Below are 19,311 nucleotides of genomic sequence, written 5' to 3' on the forward strand. Positions count from 1 at the left end.
TATACAAATGTCAGGCTTAACAAACAAATTACAAGGGAGTTGATCTTCTTTGTGTTCTGACCTCATTGATATAACAGCAACATCAAACCTATTATATTTTTTGCCTGTGATCAAACAATAGGGCAGCAGATTACAAATGCCAGGGTCTAGGGCAAGCCCTTCCTTCTCCTGCCTGCTCCAACCTGGCATTGGACTTCTCCAGTATGCCAAGGGCAACCCAAAACCCAGGACAGCCCCGGAGAGCAGAGCCAGGAGCCTCTTCACCCTGTGTGACTTTGGTAAGGCCGCTCCATGGACTGGTTGCAGTGGGATGCTTTGTGTAGTTGTTTTTCCACTTTTTGTGATTGACTTCCCTTTCAAAACTCATAAAATAATAACCCTATGCATTTATCCCTAACTGTAATAAAGATACATAGAATAAAGCAAGATCATCTATGGAAAAGTACTTTGAAAGTTTCTTTACAATTTTTATTCAAATGCAGGACTTAAAAAATCAGTTCAATAGCCGAAAAATGGAAGCATCCCAATCACCTGTCAGTGGCTGAATGGATAATGTAGTCTATACATACAATGGAATATTATTCAACCTTAAAAAGGAAGGATAGTTTGACACATGCTACAACATAGATGGACCTTGAGGACCTTACGTTAAGTGAAACAGTCACAAAAGGACAAATACTGTATAATCCCACTTACATGACGCATCTAGAGTAGTCAAATTCATAAAGTCAGAAAGTAAGATGGTGGTTGCCAGGGGCTAGAGGGAAAGGGGAGTTATTGTTTAAATAGGTATAGAGTTTCATTTTAGGATGATGAAAAAGTTCTGGAGACGGATGGTGGTGATGGTTGCATTGAACTGTACATTTTAAGATGGTTAAGATGGTAAATTTTATGTTATGTGTACTTTACCACAATTTAAAATAATAAATAATAATCAGTTCATTTGCGTTATGGTGGTGGTTTTGTCTCATTTCTACCTTAGCCAGTTAAGAGGACATTATATTTTTCACTTTTAGTAAGATACAGGGACAGGAGCGAGGAAAGAGACCGAGACAAGGACGAGGTACAGGACTTAAACCCGGAAGTTAGGGCTCTTAGACGCAGCTGTGGTGCAAAGGTGACTGCAACTGCTTCCCTGACTGTCCTTCCCTGGAATACCCGGTAGTTTTCAGGACTGAGTGAATGATGCCTAACTGAGGAGTGTTAGGAGAGAAGAGATTTGGAATGACAGGAGGTTCCTGGGAGGGTTTGGGGCCATAGTACTGTCCTCTACAAAAAGAGGGCCCTTGGAGCCTGTCCTGGCTCCTTCTAGCTCTCATGTAGCATCGGCACCAACACAGAAAGAACTCAACTCATAGACCTCTGCTTTTAGACAAGACCACAGTAAGCCAATTCATCAATTTTAAAGGATATGTGATGTTTGGAGAGAGTCAGAGCAGAAAGTTCCAGGTTAAGTGTTTTCAATTCACCTCTGTAGTTGTAAACACAGTGTGTTACCATTCCTCCTTTTCGGGGGGAATGGGGTGATGATTTAAAATATCAGCAAGTCTCTACAGTCTAATTTTTGTATCACGGAACACTACATCTCTTTCCAGCTTTTAATCTCCAGGACAAACTAATACTTTTTTTTTTTTTTAAAGGCCAAGTCTTTTAGTGTGTCATTGTAACTGGTTGTAATTTCCATTTCTATGTGTTCAGGATTGATATAAAGGAGTAAAATCTTTTCCATGCCCTTCATTACTTCTTTCTCAAAGGTGAAATTTAACTTAACGTTACAGCAACATTTCCGCAAGTTATGTGCCACATGCTGATTTCCCTTTACACATTGACACTGATTGACCAAACCGAAGCTAACAGATGTCCTCTTTGCTGACTGTTGAACGTTTCCATATGCAGCAGGAAAGAGGTGGATTATTGTAGTCAGGTTCTAGTCCAGCTCTACCCCTTCATAGCTGCAAGGCCTCGTGGCTATATCATTATAAAATGGGGATAAATTAATACTGCTTTGGAATTGTAGAGAGGAAAAAATGAGATGATATTTACATATGTATTTAATTGAAGTATAGTAGATTTACAATGTTGTCTTAGTTTCAAGTGTAAGGCAAAGTGATTTAAATATATATATATAAATATATATATATTCTTTTTTAGATTCTTTTCCCTTATAGGTTATTACAAAATATTGAGTATAGTTCCCTGTGCTACACAGTAGGTCCTTGCTGTTTATCTATTTTGTATATAGTAGTGTGTATGTAATAGGGAAGAATCTTTTGTACTCTATTACAAGTTAATCACTAAAGGGATGTTGCCTATAAGCTTAATTTATACATAATGGTCCATTTCTGGGAACCCTGCCTCCCAGGTAATGAACATTAAGCTAAAATACCATTGCTTAGCTCCCAGGAAACATCCTGACCAGGCCCACCTGTGAAGGGCTGCAGGGAAGAAGAAATTAACACATCCCCTCTGGAGGCAGATGGGAACCAGGAAGTGTTTGACTTTCCTCCCTCCCCTTTTAGTATGAAAGAAGCCTGAATTCTAACTCAGGAAAGATAGTTCTTTGGGGGCACGAGCCCACCATCTTCTCGGTTTCCTGGCTTTCCGAATAAAGTCTATTCCTTTCCTCAACAACTCATCTCTCGATTATCGGCCTGTCCTGCGGAGAGCAGTACAAGCTTAGACTCGGTAACATATATGTGTTAATCCCAAACTCCTAATTTATCCCTCCCCTAAGATGACAGCTATAAACGTTAGCTCCTGCCTCTTCCTCTTAATCCTTTCATTCTTGCTTATTCTCTGTGAAATGAGAATTTCTTCACCTTTCGTTTTTTTCCTTTTTTCTTTTCTTTTCCTCCTTTGTTCCTCCTTCTTTCTCTTTCTCCTTCTTATCAAGGGAAACACTACGGAAGCCACAAGAAATACAGCACACTGTTCCCTCTCCCCTGACGACAAGGCACGCCCTTCAGATTTTACTGGGCTGCCTTCCCGGATTTCTGGCCTCAAGCTAGCGATTAGCAACCGGTGATCTGTCAGTTGGTGCCCTGCGATCTAGATACAGGCCACTGTTACCAGCGTCTCAATCTTTATTCTCTAGTTTAATAAAATTTTCCGATTTCCCACCATCTAGTTTAAGTGCATTCCAGCGCATCTGAGGGTTTCCTTTCATTGAGGAATTGTGCAGCAAAGTCCCCTTCCACTAGCTGGGAGAACTTGGCTCACTTCTTTTTTCTTTTGTTAATATCTTTATTGGAGTATAATTGCTTTACAACGTTGTGTTAGTTTCTGCTGTACAACTAAGTGAATCAGCTCTTTGTATACATATATCCCCATATGCCCTCACTCTTGAGCTTCCCTCCCACCCGCCACTATCCCACAAAGCATCTAAGTCATCACAAAGCATCATTTGCTCATTACTTTTCAATGAGTTTGGTCCTCCTCAGTCCTTGTTAACAGATCTTATTTGCACCTCTGCCTCCAGTTCTGTGTTTTGTGCTTCACTCAGCATCAAAGTAATTTCTTCTGTGAATTTCAGAAACAAAAACAGATCCTTTGTTCAAAATTTCCTTCATTCTCTTCCTCAGGCTCCCTCCCCCACCCCCCTCCCGGCTTTGTTTGTACTTTGTATCGAATAGTGGCTGTACCTTCCGGAACAGTCCTGAGCTGTTTTATGCTATACAATGCAGAGAATGTATTTTCTCCTAATCTGGAGTTGCTGGCAGAGCAAAAAGAAACAAACAAAAGCTGCATTTCAGGAACTTCATTTAGTGAAATAGACTTCCTTTTTGTAGTTTGCCAATGAATTTCCTCAGCCGCCGATGATATTTTGAAAGTAAATGGCTATGGGAAGGCGGGGGCTGTTAGTCAGTGAAAGGAATCAATATACTAAATCAAGTGCCAGTTTCAAATGATGTTATCATTCATTCATGAAACTGTGAAAAAGAGATAAATTCACTGGTGGATGCAACTTATTACCCTAACTACTCTGTTGCCTGTCTCTCATATAGAGGAGAATAAAGAAAAAACAAAACAAAAAACTGATGATAAAGGGATTGCTGTAGATTACAAACACCTCACAAACTATATTAAAACAAACCTAATCTCTTAGAAATGCTCAAAATGGACCCTATATTGAAAGGTATTTTTTTTGTAAAAATTAAAACTTTGAGATAATATGTTTCCCTTCTTGTTGTTGAGGGGTCTTTAAATTAATTCAGCTATTAAGATTACAGGATATGTAGGCATTAAAAAGGTATTTTGCATTTCTCCATACAGAGTTTCATCAAAGAATTTCATCAATTATCTTGTTTTTCTCATTGGCAGATTAGCAAACTATGGTATAAAAGATATGTGATACATCTTAAAACATACAAGTCAGCGTTAAAGTAATACCCAGAGTGATTGATTTTAACTTCTACTCCCAGGGTCTTTGAGCACCAAATTACATTATTTTCTTTCTTTCTTTTTTTTTTTTAAATTAATTAATTTATTTATTTTTGGCTGCATTGGGTCTTCATTGCTGCGCACGGGCTTTAGTTGCGGTAAGAGGGCGCTACTCTTCATTGCAGTTTGTGGGCTTCTTACTGCGGTGGCTTCTCTTGTTGCGGTGTGCGGGCTTCAGTAGTTGTGGCACGTGGTCTCAGTAGTTGTGGCTCACGGGCTCTAGAGCACAGGCTCAGTAGTTGTGGCTCACAGGCTTAGTTTCTCCGCGGCATGTGGGATCTTCCCGGACTAGGGCTCGAACCCATGTCCCCTGCACTGGCAGGCAGATTCTTAACCACTGTGCCACCAGTGAAGTCCAAATTACATTATTTTCTGTTCAACAGGTGTTTTTGAGCCCCCATTATGTGCCCCAATTGTGCTACACACTGTAGAAGAATGCAAAGAAATAGAATACAATCCCTTCCCTTGAAGAGCTTTCCACATTCAGGAAGATGAGACACCCGTGAAATCCCTTGAAAACAACTCAAGACATCTCTATGAAAAATAAGATTAAATACACACCATGCACTTTCAAAATGTTGGTAAAAATCCATGGACATGTTGAAAAAATTCAAGATGGTACAAAAGAGTACAGTGAAAAGTAATTCTCTCTCCTACCCCTTACCCAACTGATTTTCCAAAGGCAATCTCTGTTTTGAGTTCCTTGTACAACCTTCCAGTGACAATATAAACATGTTCAAGCATGTATAAGTTTATGTATAATCATATACATCTATTTATTTACACAAATTCTACGCACTTTTTAAAAGAAGTCTAATCTAGAACACCTAGCCATTGTTTAGCAATCTCAGGAAATGATCACATAGTGGGCACCCAAATATTTCAATGACTAAATGAATGAACCATTCCTCTTTGTTAGGACATTTTGATTTCTTGCTATTTTAAATTAATCTGTGTGAAACATTTTTGTGATTCAACCCTCCTTTAGGTAGATATTCCCACAAGAAGAATTTCTAGGTTAAAGCTTTTAGGTATTGCCAGATTGCTTTCCTATAGGCTATTTACTCCCATCAGCACCATCATGGGTAGTTTCATTTTTCCTATATTTGCTAATTTGATTGATGTAAATGTGATCTCATTGTTGCTTCTGTTTGCATTTCTTTGAATTAGTGGGGTTGGGCATTATTTTGCAAATGTTTGCCAGCCATTTATATAACCTGTTTTTGAGAGTTACCTGGTAGAAGACTCCTTTGCACATACATCTATTGGGGTTTTTCTTACTGAATGTTAAGACCTCTTTAAATACTAAGACTGGGCTTCCCTGGTGGGGCAGTGGTTAAGAATCTGCCTGCCAATGCAGGGGACACGGGTTCAAGCCAAAACAACTCAAGACATCTCTATGAAAAATAAGATTAAATACACACCATGCACTTTCAAAATGTTGGTAAAAATCCATGGACATGTTGAAAAAATTCAAGATGGTACAAAAGAGTACAGTGAAAAGTAATTCTCTCTCCTACCCCTTACCCAACTGATTTTCCAAAGGCAATCTCTGTTTTGAGTTCCTTGTACAACCTTCCAGTGACAATATAAACATGTTCAAGCATGTATAAGTTTATGTATAATCATATACATCTATTTATTTACACAAATTCTACGCACTTTTTAAAAGAAGTCTAATCTAGAACACCTAGCCATTGTTTAGCAATCTCAGGAAATGATCACATAGTGGGCACCCAAATATTTCAATGACTAAATGAATGAACCATTCCTCTTTGTTAGGACATTTTGATTTCTTGCTATTTTAAATTAATCTGTGTGAAACATTTTTGTGATTCAACCCTCCTTTAGGTAGATATTCCCACAAGAAGAATTTCTAGGTTAAAGCTTTTAGGTATTGCCAGATTGCTTTCCTATAGGCTATTTACTCCCATCAGCACCATCATGGGTAGTTTCATTTTTCCTATATTTGCTAATTTGATTGATGTAAATGTGATCTCATTGTTGCTTCTGTTTGCATTTCTTTGAATTAGTGGGGTTGGGCATTATTTTGCAAATGTTTGCCAGCCATTTATATAACCTGTTTTTGAGAGTTACCTGGTAGAAGACTCCTTTGCACATACATCTATTGGGGTTTTTCTTACTGAATGTTAAGACCTCTTTAAATACTAAGACTGGGCTTCCCTGGTGGGGCAGTGGTTAAGAATCTGCCTGCCAATGCAGGGGACACGGGTTCAAGCCCTGGTCTGGGAAGATCCCACATGCTGTGGAGCAACTAAGCCTGTGCGCCGCAACTACTGAGCCTGCGCTCTAGAGCCCGTGAGCCACAACTACTGAGCCCACGTGCCACAACTACTGAAGCCCGTGCGCCTAGAGCCCATGCTCCACAATAAGAGAAGCCACCACAATGAGAAGCCCGTGCACCGCAACGAAGGGTAGCCCCCACTTGCTGCAACTAGAGAAAGCCCGTGCGCAGCGACCAAGACCCAAAGCAGCCAAAAATAAATTTTAAAAAATTAACCATAAATACTAAGACTATTAATCCTGTTCCATGTCATTAATAAATAGGTCCCCTCATCTACTGTTTGCCTTTTGAGTGTTGATTTAATTAGCTTATTTTTGGCCTAGAAGATGTACATTTTTATTTGTTCAGTTCTCTCCACTGAGTCATCCATAATTCATCTAATTGCCTTTGAGACTAGAATAACCTACTTATTGCATCTTTTCAAGAACTGCGTAGAGGTGGAAGGAAAGTCCATCTTATGCTTATAGCCTGTCAACAGGGGAATTTTCTAAGCATTTATTTGTAGAGGTAAGTTTAGAATTCATACCATCTTTGGATCTCAGGTATATGGACTTAAGAAAACATCTTAGACATCCTTCTGTTAAGGACTTTGCCTTATTGGTGCAACTTCCAAGTGGGAAGCAGATCATTCGGAGTTGTCAAATGCCATTATCTTTCTCCTCTCTTTCCCTACTACCCAGAGTGGAAAATTACTAAAGATTTGGTTTCTAGCCTCTCAAATAGTTCATCTCAAATACTTCTTTCAAATTTATCCCGTTTTCTTGGCTACACTAAAAATGAATCTGATCATATCAGTCAGGGTTCTTGAGAAATAGAACCAATAGGGTACACACACACACACACACACACACACACACACACACAATCTCTCTCTCTCTCTTTCTCTCTCTCACATTAAAGCAATACTGACAGTGAAGCACAGAGAGAGAGAGATTTATTTTAAGGATTTGGCTCACACGATTGTGGGTGTTGGCAAGTCTGAAGTCCAAAGGGCAAGCTGGAAACTCTGGCAGGATTTCCACATTACAGTCTTGAGACAGAATTCCTTATTTTCCGGGAAAACTTAGAGTTTGCTTTTAAGAGATTCAACTGATTTGATGAAGCATTATCAAGGGTAACCTTCTCTACCTAAAGTCAACTGATTATAAATGTTAACCACATCTACACAATATCTTCACGGCGACATCGAGACGAGTGTTTGACCGGACAACTGGGTACCATAACCTGGGCAAGTTGACACATGAAATTAAACTTCACACTGATCTTCTCTTTCTTTCTTTACATCATATACCTAGTCTTCTTTTCCTTTCAAGGTCCCTCTCAGCCCATGCTTTCATGACCCTGAAAGCTTGTCTGTGAGTACGCAGTCCACTAGCTTTTATTAAATACATTGTAAGAATCTGTTAGTACTCACTTGTGAGCTCAATCACTGCCAGAATGTTTCTATGGTTGGTTCACTGGCTATGCAAATGTACTGCTCTGAAAGTAGAATTTCAGTGAATTCCATTCTAGGAATTAGGAATACGTCATGTACAGCTTTGACAATACAGTTATTGGAGAGTTTCAGATCTAATAGGACATGTGATAAGAGGAATTGTTGAGTGTGCAGTTATGTACCCCTCGTCTGGGGTTGGTGTGGAGGCTTGGGCTAAAAACATTAGCTCTGCCCCTTATTAGTCTTGGGAGAACAAGGCAGGGCCTGGGAAAGGGAGACTGGAGTCATCAGTTAGCCAGGGTGCCACTAAATCAGAAGGAGAATATGGAGCTAGATGGGAAAACCTGCAACTGCTCGGGTACTGGGAGGGTGAGGGGTGGGAGCTATGCCATCCTAGCAATGGGGATGGAGCCACTGGTGGCTGGTGGGTAGCTGCTGCTAAGCTGGTAATGAAGCATAGCTTATGTATTAATACAATGATTGGAGTTGGGTGAGAAAAAAGGACTTTCCACCACCAGCACTGATGGAGACAGTCCTGCATCCAGGTTCTCATCCAGACAGAAAAAGTGAGGTTGGACCTGATTCCCTCTCAGCCTATTGAATAGGACAGGTCCCCTCCTTCGTCTCCTGGAGACTCAGGAAGCAAGAGCAGTAACAATCACCCTTCCTAAGAAATGCAGAATCTGAGGTCCAGAGAGGGTAAATCTCTCACACAAGGCCATTTACCATAACCACATTCACATGTGTTATGAGTTGTGTCCCCCCCCCCAAATTCATATGTTGAAATCCTAACCCCCAGTACCTCAGAACGTGACCATATTTGGAAATAGGTCCTTGCAGGTATAATTAAAGATGATGACATACTGGACTAGGGTGGGCCACTAATCCAATATGACTGGTGTCCTTAAAAAAGGGGGAAACTTGGACACATGTTGCACACAGGGAGAAGTCATGTGAAGATGATAGCAGAGAGCAGGGTGATGAAAAAACACCAGAGAAACACCAAAGATCACCAAACAATCACCAGAAGCTAGAAGAGAGGCTAGAACAGATTCTTCTTCACAGTCCTCAGAAGGAACCAACCCTGCTGACGTCTTATCTCAAGCTTCTAACCTGCAGAATTGTGAGAATAAATTTCCATTGTTAAGCCACCCAGTTGGTGGTACTTTGTTACAGCAGCTCTAGGAAGTGAAAAACATGGAAGCATATATTACTCCTTTTTTTGTTTTTAATGAAGGGAAAGGTCTAGGCAATTGATTCAATTTCTCATTTGAAGTGAGAATATTTTTTTGCTTAGCAAATTGAAACAGAAGGTCTCATAATAGAACAAAGACAATGGCACGAAAACTCAGACACTAAGTGTGTCCTTGTGCTACAGAGAAACCAACAGCTTTCTCAATGAGATAATTTGAAGGGGTATCTTCTTTTTTACGTGAAGGTGTTCAGAATGCCCACAGGAACTTTGAGAATCGCTGACTTCAAATCACAATCTCGGACTGTACAGGAGTTTCAGAGACCTACTATGTAAGGGAAGCAGGAACCAACATTCAAGTTTCTCTACAGTCCATCATCAAACTAAACTATATTTTTTGATCTTTATTTGCATGATCATTTGCTCAGTAAGAGCTATTTTGAAAGTCACATTGCAATTTCATCTGAATGAGCTGGAGAGGTTCATTTTAATTAAGTTTTTAAAAAATGTACTGGAATTTGTAAAGATTGAAAGAATAACCATCTTTCTGTAGGTTTAGCAGCAGCAGCAGTTGCCCAGGAAGACCTCTGGCTACACAGACATTTTAAAAATTTGTCACTCCACGGAATAATATGAAAGACAGCTAACTAAAGGGAAGAGTTTCCTGGTGAAATCTAATACGAGAAAGTTTAAAGTATCAAAGTAAAGATTACAGTCCTGTTTGGGAGATTTTTTTTGCTTTTGAAACAGCAAATGGTCAATCATAAATAGTCAATCACAAGTATAAAAATGCTTAAACCAAAGGTAATTTGCACCATTCAAGGCTACCTTGGAAATTTTAGCCTACTCTGTGGTCCTTTAATATCCAAGAAAGGAATTCTGTTGACTGGTTTGAACACTGTTTAGGTACCAGAAACAGGAAGTCACTTCAATTTGCTTATTTAATTTTTCATCTTAAAGTTAAGTAACATTCCTGACGATCTTACAGGAAGAGCACAAGGAAAAATATTCGTAGAGAATTTCAAGCTAATGCATACCTTTTAAAATTATTATCTAATTAAGGTACATGCTGCTTTAATGCATTTTTCAAAAAAATAAATTCCATTACAACTATTTTCTTCATGTAATCATTGCATTTCAAGGTCAAGATAATCTTAATTGTCAATAAAGATGATTGCTAACATTAAAATACTTACATAATTAAAAAATTCACTGAATTTATTTATATTACATGCCTGAAAAGGAGCAACCATCAGATAACATGTTAGGGGCTTCAAAAGCATCCAAATCCCCCAGAAAATTATGAAGCTGAAAAAATACAGGGAAATTATGGTAGCAGGCAACATAATCAGAGGACTGACCAGGTTTCTTACCTCTCATCCTAGTACTGCACCCAAACAGGAGTCAGCCTAAGAAGCGACTAAAACAGCGATGTCTTAAGATTTCCCTGTGTTGAGAGTCCCCAAGACCGTCCCTGGGTTCAATAATTTGTTAGGAGGACTCATAGACCTCAGCGTATGGTTGTATTCATGGCTACAATTTACTACAGCAAAAGGGTACAAAACAAAAGCAAAGGGAAAGGCTCTCAGCTTGGCTCAGGCCCAGCGTCACAAATAGCTCTTCTGTCACTTCTACCCTGGTTTTGATTTTTTTTTTTTTTTTGCGGTACGCTGGCCTCTCACTGCCGTGGCCTCTCCCGTTGCAGAGCACAGGCTCCGGACGCGCAGGCTCAGCGGCCATGGCTCACGGGCCCAGTCGCTCCGCGGCATGTGGAGGCTCAGCGGCCATGGCTCACGGGCCCAGTCGCCCCGCGGCATGTGGGATCCTCCCGGACCGCGGCACGAACCCGCGTCCCCTGCATCGGCAGGTGGACTCTCAACCACTGCGCCACCAGGGAAGCCCGATTTGTTTTGTTCTGACTTCACCCTCTTGTATTGACTCTCCTCCATCTCTCTCGAGGCTCAATTGCAGAAACATCACCCTCTGTTCCACCTTCCACTTCTCATTTTTCCTCCCTTTCCTCCTATAATAATAATAGACAAGTCTCATAGCACTTAAGACACACCAGGCTGTTCTAAGGGTTTTGTATACTTACTCAATTCATCCTCATAGCAACCCAATAAGGTAGGTATTATTACCTCCATATTAAACAAGAGAAAATGGAGGCAAAGGAGGTTAAGCAGCTTCTCAAGGTCTTAAAATTGAAGTTGTAAGCAGCACAACTTCAATTCCAAGCCCTGCAGGCTGGCTCCAGACCCAAGCTCTCAACTCTGTAAGACTGCCTCTCAGACTATCACACTCTGAGCTGCGCATAGGCATGCGCCCGTGGCCCAACACTGAGCTGGTAACAGACCGTCCAGACACAGTGAAAAACTGGAACACTAACAGGTTTGAATAGCTGCTATATCAACATATTAACTTTAAAATGTACGGCTTTTCAAAAGCATGGTGTAGGGGGACTGACGGCAGCCCTCCTGCTTCCTACAGGTAGGAGCATCTACCTTCTACTTTTGCCTACCCAGGTCCTCACAGCTCAGGGTAAGTCCCCTTCGCTAAGAAGCTCCCCAGGCAATTCCCACCTACTCTGATCTTTCCATCTCTGGACCTCACAGAACCATTCTTATTTAGCCCCCCAATTTAGATTCTTAATCATATTCTGCTTTGCATTAGCCACAATCATTTCCTAAATGCCCATCTTGCCACCTGACTTAGATGACGGGTTCTCAAGGGCAAGGTTCTTAGCACTTATTTGTGTTGTATCCTCAATGTTCCTGCACAGATAGGGGCTGCCATGGTGGCCTGGAAAGGAAAGCAGCAGGAGCTGAGGGGCCGTGGGACACCAAGGTGAAAGGCTAGAACACCTGCCCTCAAAGCGCTCTGAGTCTAGTTGGGAGGATGAGAGCACACTCTGAAGTTAAGCAGCTACCTGAAGCTGCTCTGCTTAGAACTCAGGAGAGGGATTTAATGGAAGAGTATGAGGGAGCACACGTGATAAAAAGGAAGACTCAAGGGCCAGATTCCAAAAAGACAAGAGCTAGGAGGCTCTGGGAGTGTGCTGAACCCCCTCCTGAGAACATTATTTCTGGAATGAATCAGTTACAACTCTTCTCAGTCTTTTGATTTTCTACTCAAAATTCAATTGACAGGGAGTTCCACTTTCACCATATATATATATATATGGTGTGTATATATATATATATATATACCATATATATAGCTCTCCTATTGGTTCTGTTTCTTTGGAGAACACTAATACAGTGATTATAGTAAACAAGAAGAAAGGACTAAAATTAATGACTGAAGTTTCCACTGTCAGATCTACATAAACTTAAGGTAACTAGAAAGAATAAAATAAAAATGATGAGAGTAGTAATAAATGAAATAGACAAACAACAGAAAAAATTAACAAAAAAGGCAAACTTGGATCCTTGAAAAGCTCAACACAGTTGAGAAACCCCTTGTTAGACTGCTCCATAAAAAGAATAAAAATAAAAATTAAAGAGGTGTCATCGGTACAGGTCCTACAGATAGTAAAAGCATAATAATATTCAACTGAACAAAGGGGAAAGCAGAGGAGGGGTGAATGCGTGGCTAAGTTTGATTCATGTGCTGGTAGAGGGTGAAACTTTATGATGGTTTCTCTAGACAGTCTCCAATGAGGCAGGAAAGTTTCCCCAAAGCAAAACAGGTGAAGTGTTGCTTAAATGGTCTAAAGAACAAAAGCCAATGTCCGACATGTCAGCCGACAATGACAATAAAGTGAGAATAGAGGTATGTACAAAGAGCATATGCCTGAGAACTGTGCTCTTTTGCTCTTGAGCTGGAGGGTAGGGAACAAAGCTGGCCTTGTGCTGGAGCTGGTAGTCTGTTTTAAAGGTGAATGTGGAGGAGGAACTGACACAGGTACTTTGGGCCATAATCACAAAGCATATTATTTCACCGATCCTTTCATTTCCCAATGTATAGCACACTCGCTTATAAAGGGAGCAATGACAGAAAACAAACTTCTAGGGTGAAAAAAAATCAACACGAGAGAGTTGCAAAGAATTACATTAATTGATAGAGATACATACAATTTGACCACGTTCTTCCGATATTTGGGGTATTTTGGAACCCTGGTTGACAAACTTTGAAAAAACCTTGGGCATTTTAAGTAAGGCAGACAAGCAAAATCTAGACGTCCTCCAAAAGTAAACGCTTCACCGCCACTGATTTTAGCTGCTTCTGTAAAAGAAAATAACTAAAGTAAGTAGCAAGAAGAATGGCCTTTAGATTCTGAGAAGCTGGGGGCTAACAGGAACGTCAAAATTCACCAAATTCATTCATTAAGCAGACAGGTGTAAAATGTTAATAATAAGACTACTGTACCTTCTCCACTTGACTAAGTGGTCACTGAAAAGCCAGGATTATTAGATGTCTAATTAACTGGACAGATCAGAGGAAGATCTCATCCATAACAGTCAAAAGTTCTTCTGCTGGTTCTAGACAACTTCTAATATCCCTTCCTATTTAGGGCACTATATGGAAAGGGAAGCAATCCTATAACATAATTTCTCAGAAAAAGAAGCCATGTTTTCCTTAAGTGGGAAAAGGGTTTACCAAAGAGAAAAACAAAACAAGATGGAATCCCCCTGGATATAAAAGTTTACATAACAAAAATACAAATACTGTATGATACCACTTATATGTTGCTGAAAATAGGCATATTCATAGAGACTGAAAGTAGAATAGTGTTTACCATGGGTTGGGGAGGGAAGAATGGGAAAGTATCATTTAATAGGTACAGAGTTTCAATTTGAGATGAAGAAAAAGTTCTGGAGATAAATAGTGGTGATGGTTGCACAACATTGTGAATGTACTTAATGCCACTGAATTGTACATTTAAAATAGTTCAAATGGTGCATTTTATGTTATGTATATTTTATCACAATTAAAATAACTTAAAATAATAAGTAGCAAGAATAGCAGTTTTTGCTGAGACAGTAATGAGGTGTCACAAATAAATTACCTAATTATACAGGAAACAAATAAATTAATGCTACAAAAAAATTTTTAGGTAAACCCTTAATTACTGTTCCACAATCCATACTTTAAGAACTTAATATATAAAATATATAGTAAGTATAATTATTATACAAAAAATAATGACATTGTAACAAATAAATGGAGAAGGTGTTAGCCTGTTCAAAGTTATGATTATTTCTTGCGTACAAGCCTACAGTCTGGAAACAGATCAGGCCTGAACTACGTCAGCTGAGTTTCACTTTGTAAAGGCTATGGATTGAGAATGGGGATTACATCCTATTTCTGGGTCCTGGAGAGGCAAAGCAGTGGTCAGGGTCACTCTGCTAGCACAGACATGCTCCAAGGCCAGAACCTAGAAGCAGGATAGATCTCGGTGTGTGTTAGCTGCCGTGGGGTTTGTGAAGGTCACCATCCATCAACGTAGGAGCTTACAGATCAAGCTGGATTTGCTAATCCCTACTCAAAGAGCAGGCTTGAAGGTAAACGATTGCTAATTATTATCCCATTTTGTGTATGGAGCTGTTTAAAAGTGTTTTTTTCCTCTGTGATCTCATCTGACCATCACACTTAACTGTCCTGCAAAGAAAATGGGGCAGATATAACCATCCTTGTTTTAGGACTGAGGAAGTCGTGAGGGTGAGGTCCAGGAAGTCCAAGTCTTGAAGCTTTTAATGGCAGAGTTGAGGTCAGAACCAAAGCCTTTTGGTTACCAGGGTCCCTTTTCTCCAATTCTACCCTAATGGCAGGACTGGGATTAAGGTGAAGGCACTTGCCTCAGGCACAAAATTTAAGAAACACCAAATCAAGACAAATACTATTTTAATGTAATATTTTAAAAAGTGAAAATTAATGCTAAAATATCCCAGATGAACAAAATATCAAACACTTATTTATTTTTAAAATTAATTTTTATTGGAGTATAGTTGCTTTACAATGTTGTGTTAGTTTCTGCTGTACAGCACAGTGAATCAGCTATACGTATACATATATCCCTTCTTTTTTGGATTTCCTTCCCATTTAGGTCACCACAGAGCACTGAGTAGAGTTCCCTGTGCTATACAGTAGGTCTTTATTAGTTATCTATTTTACGCATAGTAGTGTATATATGTCAATCCCAATCTCCCAATTCACCCCACCACCCCCTCTCCCCACTTGGTATCCATACATTTGTTCTCCACATCAGTGTCAATATCAAACATTTAAATCAAGACCGGGTGTTTGCTTGTTCTCTGACCCTGCGTTATTGTGTAATGGGAATAGCTGTTTCCCATCAGCCTGAGGCTTCCAGGTCCCCTAGGCCAGCTCATCCCCCTCTCGTGGGTTTATGAGGATTGACGATGGTGTGCAAACAGATGGGGCAATGTGGGGCTTTCTACAGAATCATGATTTTTGATTGTAGAGGAGTATCAGAACCTGGCTGGCATCAGAGAGCCAGGGAACAGCCAAGTCCAGGTTGGATCTCACAACTGAGGATGCCAAGGTCCCTGTGCTTTGCTTGCTGCTGTACCGCCTCTGTCCACTCTCTCTCCCTAGTGCCTACACCTACTAAAGAGAAAACATGTCAAGGAATCTCTACTGCACCCTGAAAAGGATAAGAGCCCAGGTAAAGTCCCAAGGAGTTCTCAGGATGGTGATACTTCTGGTTGTCTGGTCAGGGGCTATTGCATAACATGTCCATGCCCCAGAGAGTCTATCAGAGTGCCAGGGGCAAGATCTATTTTTGACCACCTACATATATGGTGTGTCCTACATTTAAGGAGCTCTAATAAGTGGAAAATTCTATTTACATAAGAAGTACATTAAATTGTGATAACTTACTTTGGCTAAATCATGCGGAAGCCCATTCAGTATCAAGGTCTCCTAATCTATTCAATGGAATTTGATTTACAGTTGGTGGGTATTTTAATAGAGTAAATCTTCCATCAGCTGTTATTTGAGCATCTACAACTGTGCAGTGGTAAACAAAGTCTAAGTCAAGGTCTCTGCCCCTAGTCAAGCCACGTGGAGGTTACTCAGGGAGATATGATCCATATACCCAAATAAACAAATATTAACTTACGATAAGAGCCCACTGAGTACTGAATAACATAGCCCTTAACTCATAGAAATTCCAGGGAGGGAAAGTAGTCACTTTGGAAGACAGAAAACAGAATAGTTTGCATGAACTGGTTCTGTCCAACGAGCACAGCCCACTGTGCTCACTGGAGATGTGGGCTGCACACATTGGAGGGCTGTGCAAAGGTGAGGGGCAGTCAGACGCAAGACAGGATCACAGGAGCGTGACACCATCCGTCTGGCTGAGTAGCTGCTTTATGAAGCTGGCAAAGTACCAACCTGACGCTTGAAAGTGGCTAGGGGAAGATGACAGAGAAAGAAATGGCTGAATCTCTCAGAAGAAAGCAGGGACAGCGCCATGTCAGGAAGGTCCAGGTCTGAAGAGTTCCAAAAGGTGAGGGGTCAGTGTGTGATGCAGGAGGAAAGTCAAGGAGAGAAACACTTGAGATTGACAGTCATCTCTGTAGAGGAGGGAGTGTCGTGATGGCGTGACTTCACAGGGGCTCTACCCATCGGTTTGTCTGATACTGAACTTGCCCTTGACCCTGCAGTCTTTGAGCCAACAGATAAAACATAATCACACTCTAATTCATCTCAGTAGTGTGATCCTTATAATAAAATCTGGAGTATCTTTGGAAGGGCAATGGGGAAACTAGTTACATTAATTGCTTTCAGAGAGGAGTGCTGGGTGGAATGGGAACAGAGGTGGGAGACTTTCACTGTATACCCTTTGTACACTTTGAATTTTGAACCAGGTGTTAACTATTTAAAACCTTTTTAAAAATCAAAACATAAAATCCACGTGTGTTGAAAAAAACTGAATGAAATAGGAAAAAATGTTTCAGAAGTACAATCTTCACAGGATCCTCCATCAAAAACCAAATAAGCAAACAAACAAATTTTTGAAATTTTTAAAGAAACAGTCTTATTGAGGTATAATTAACATATGATAAGCTGCATATATTTAAAGTGTACAATTCGATACGTTTTTATGTGCATTTACATATGCGAAACTATCAGCTTAAAAAAGATAACGAACATATTCATTACCTTTGGAGGTTTCCTCATGTCCTTTGATGCCCCTGTTTTACATCCCTCCCCAACCTTTCTCCCATCTCCAGGCAACCAAAGCACTGATCTGCTTTCTATTAGTTTGCATTTTCTAGAATTTTATATAAATGAACTCATACAGTATGTACTCTTTTTTTTGGCTTCTTTTACTCAAGCAGAAATATTATTGAGATCAACACTGTTGCCTGTATCAATAGCCTATTCATTAAAAACTGTTGAGTAGTATTCCTTTTTCTTTTTTTGGCCGCGCTACGCGGCTTGTGGGATCTTTGTTCCCTGACCACGGATTGAACCCGGGCCCTTGGCAGTGAGAGTGCGGACTCCTCACCACTGGACCACCAGGGAATTCCCGAGTAATATTCCATTTTATAGACATGCAACCTGGGTAAATATGCTAAGTACGTTTAACTGTAAAGAAACTGCTAAACTTTTCCAAAGTGGTTGTACCATTTGGCATTTTTCACCAGCAAGGTATGACAGTTTCAGTTGCTCTATATCTTCACCACCTGGCAGAGTGTTTATATTTTTATTTTTCTTCTTCCAGTTTAATTGAGATATAACTGACATATAGTATTGTATAAGTTTAAGATATACAGCATAATGATTTGACTTTCATCCATCATAAATGATTCTCACAGTAAGTTTAGTGAACATCCATCATCTCATATAGGTACAAAATTAAAGAAATAGAAAAAAATTTTTTTTTTCTTGTGATGAGAACTCTTAGGATTTACTCTTTTAACCACCTTCATATATAACATACAGCAGTGTTCATTATATTCACCATGTTGCACATTACACCCCGCTGGCACAATCTTTTATTTTAATTAATTAATTAATTAATATTTTAATTTTTCCTGCATTGGGTCCCCGTTGCTGCACACGGGCTTTCTCTGGTTGCGGCAAACGGGGGCTACTCTTCACTGTGGTGCGCAGGCTTCTCATTGCGGTGGCTTCTCTTGTTGCAGATCAGGGGCTCTAGGCGTGTGGGCTTCAGTAGCTGTGGCACGGGGGCTTCAGTAGTTGTGGCTCGTGGGCTCTAGAGCACAGGCTCAGTAGTTGTGGTGTATGGGCTTAGTTGCTCCCCAGCACGTGGGATCTTCCCAGACCAGGGCTCGAACCCGTGTCCCCTGCATTGACAGGTGGATTCTTAACCACTGCGCCACCAGGGAAGTCCCCAGTCTTTTATTTATTTTTATATTTTTAAACATCTTTATTGGAGTATAATTGCCTTACAATGTTGTGTTAGTTTCTGTTATATAACAAAGTGAATCAGTTATATGTATACATATATCCCCATATCCCCTCTCTCTCGTGCCTCCCTCCCACCCTCCCTATCCCATCCCTCAAGGTGGTCACAAAGCACCAAGCTGATCTCCCAGCAGCACAGTCTTTTAAACTTTCAAGTTCCTATTATGTACATAGTGGCCTCTCACTGTGGTTTCAATTTGGATTTCCCCCAGTGACTAATGATAATTAGCATCCTTTTTTTTTTTTTTGGCCGAGCCTTATGGATTGCAGGATCTTAGTTCCCCAACCAGGGATTAAACCCGGGTCCCCAGCAGTGAAAGTGTCCAGTCCTAACCACTGGACCGCCAGGGAATTCCCCTGAGCATTTTTTCATGTGCTTATTTACAATCTGTATATCTTCCTTGGTGAACTCTTTATATATTTTGCCCATTTAAAAACTTGCATTGTTTATTATTATTGAATGTTGAGAGTTCTTTATATATTCTGGATATAATTCCTATCTCAAATAACTGATTTGCAAATATTTTGTCTCAACCT

General features: G+C 40.2%; 1 long non-coding RNA gene across 2 annotated transcripts; it reads right to left on the reverse strand.

The window, feature by feature from the left end:
• Window positions 1-427: 427 nt before the first annotated feature.
• Window positions 428-11,139, reverse strand: LOC114487138 (uncharacterized). Of its 2 annotated transcripts, XR_003681900.2 has the most exons (5): window positions 10,746-11,139; window positions 7,704-9,293; window positions 3,642-3,712; window positions 3,415-3,519; window positions 428-1,968 (listed from the first exon to the last, which is right to left on the reverse strand). It is a non-coding gene; the product is annotated as an uncharacterized lncRNA (long non-coding RNA). The 2 variants fall into 2 exon arrangements; XR_008618605.1 differs by lacking the exon at window positions 428-1,968 and having other exon boundaries at window positions 2,221-3,519.
• Window positions 11,140-19,311: the final 8,172 nt, after the last annotated feature.

This window comes from Physeter macrocephalus, chromosome 11 (genome assembly GCF_002837175.3).
Source record: "Physeter macrocephalus isolate SW-GA chromosome 11, ASM283717v5, whole genome shotgun sequence".
In the NCBI taxonomy this organism is placed as follows: domain Eukaryota; kingdom Metazoa; phylum Chordata; class Mammalia; order Artiodactyla; family Physeteridae; genus Physeter; species Physeter macrocephalus.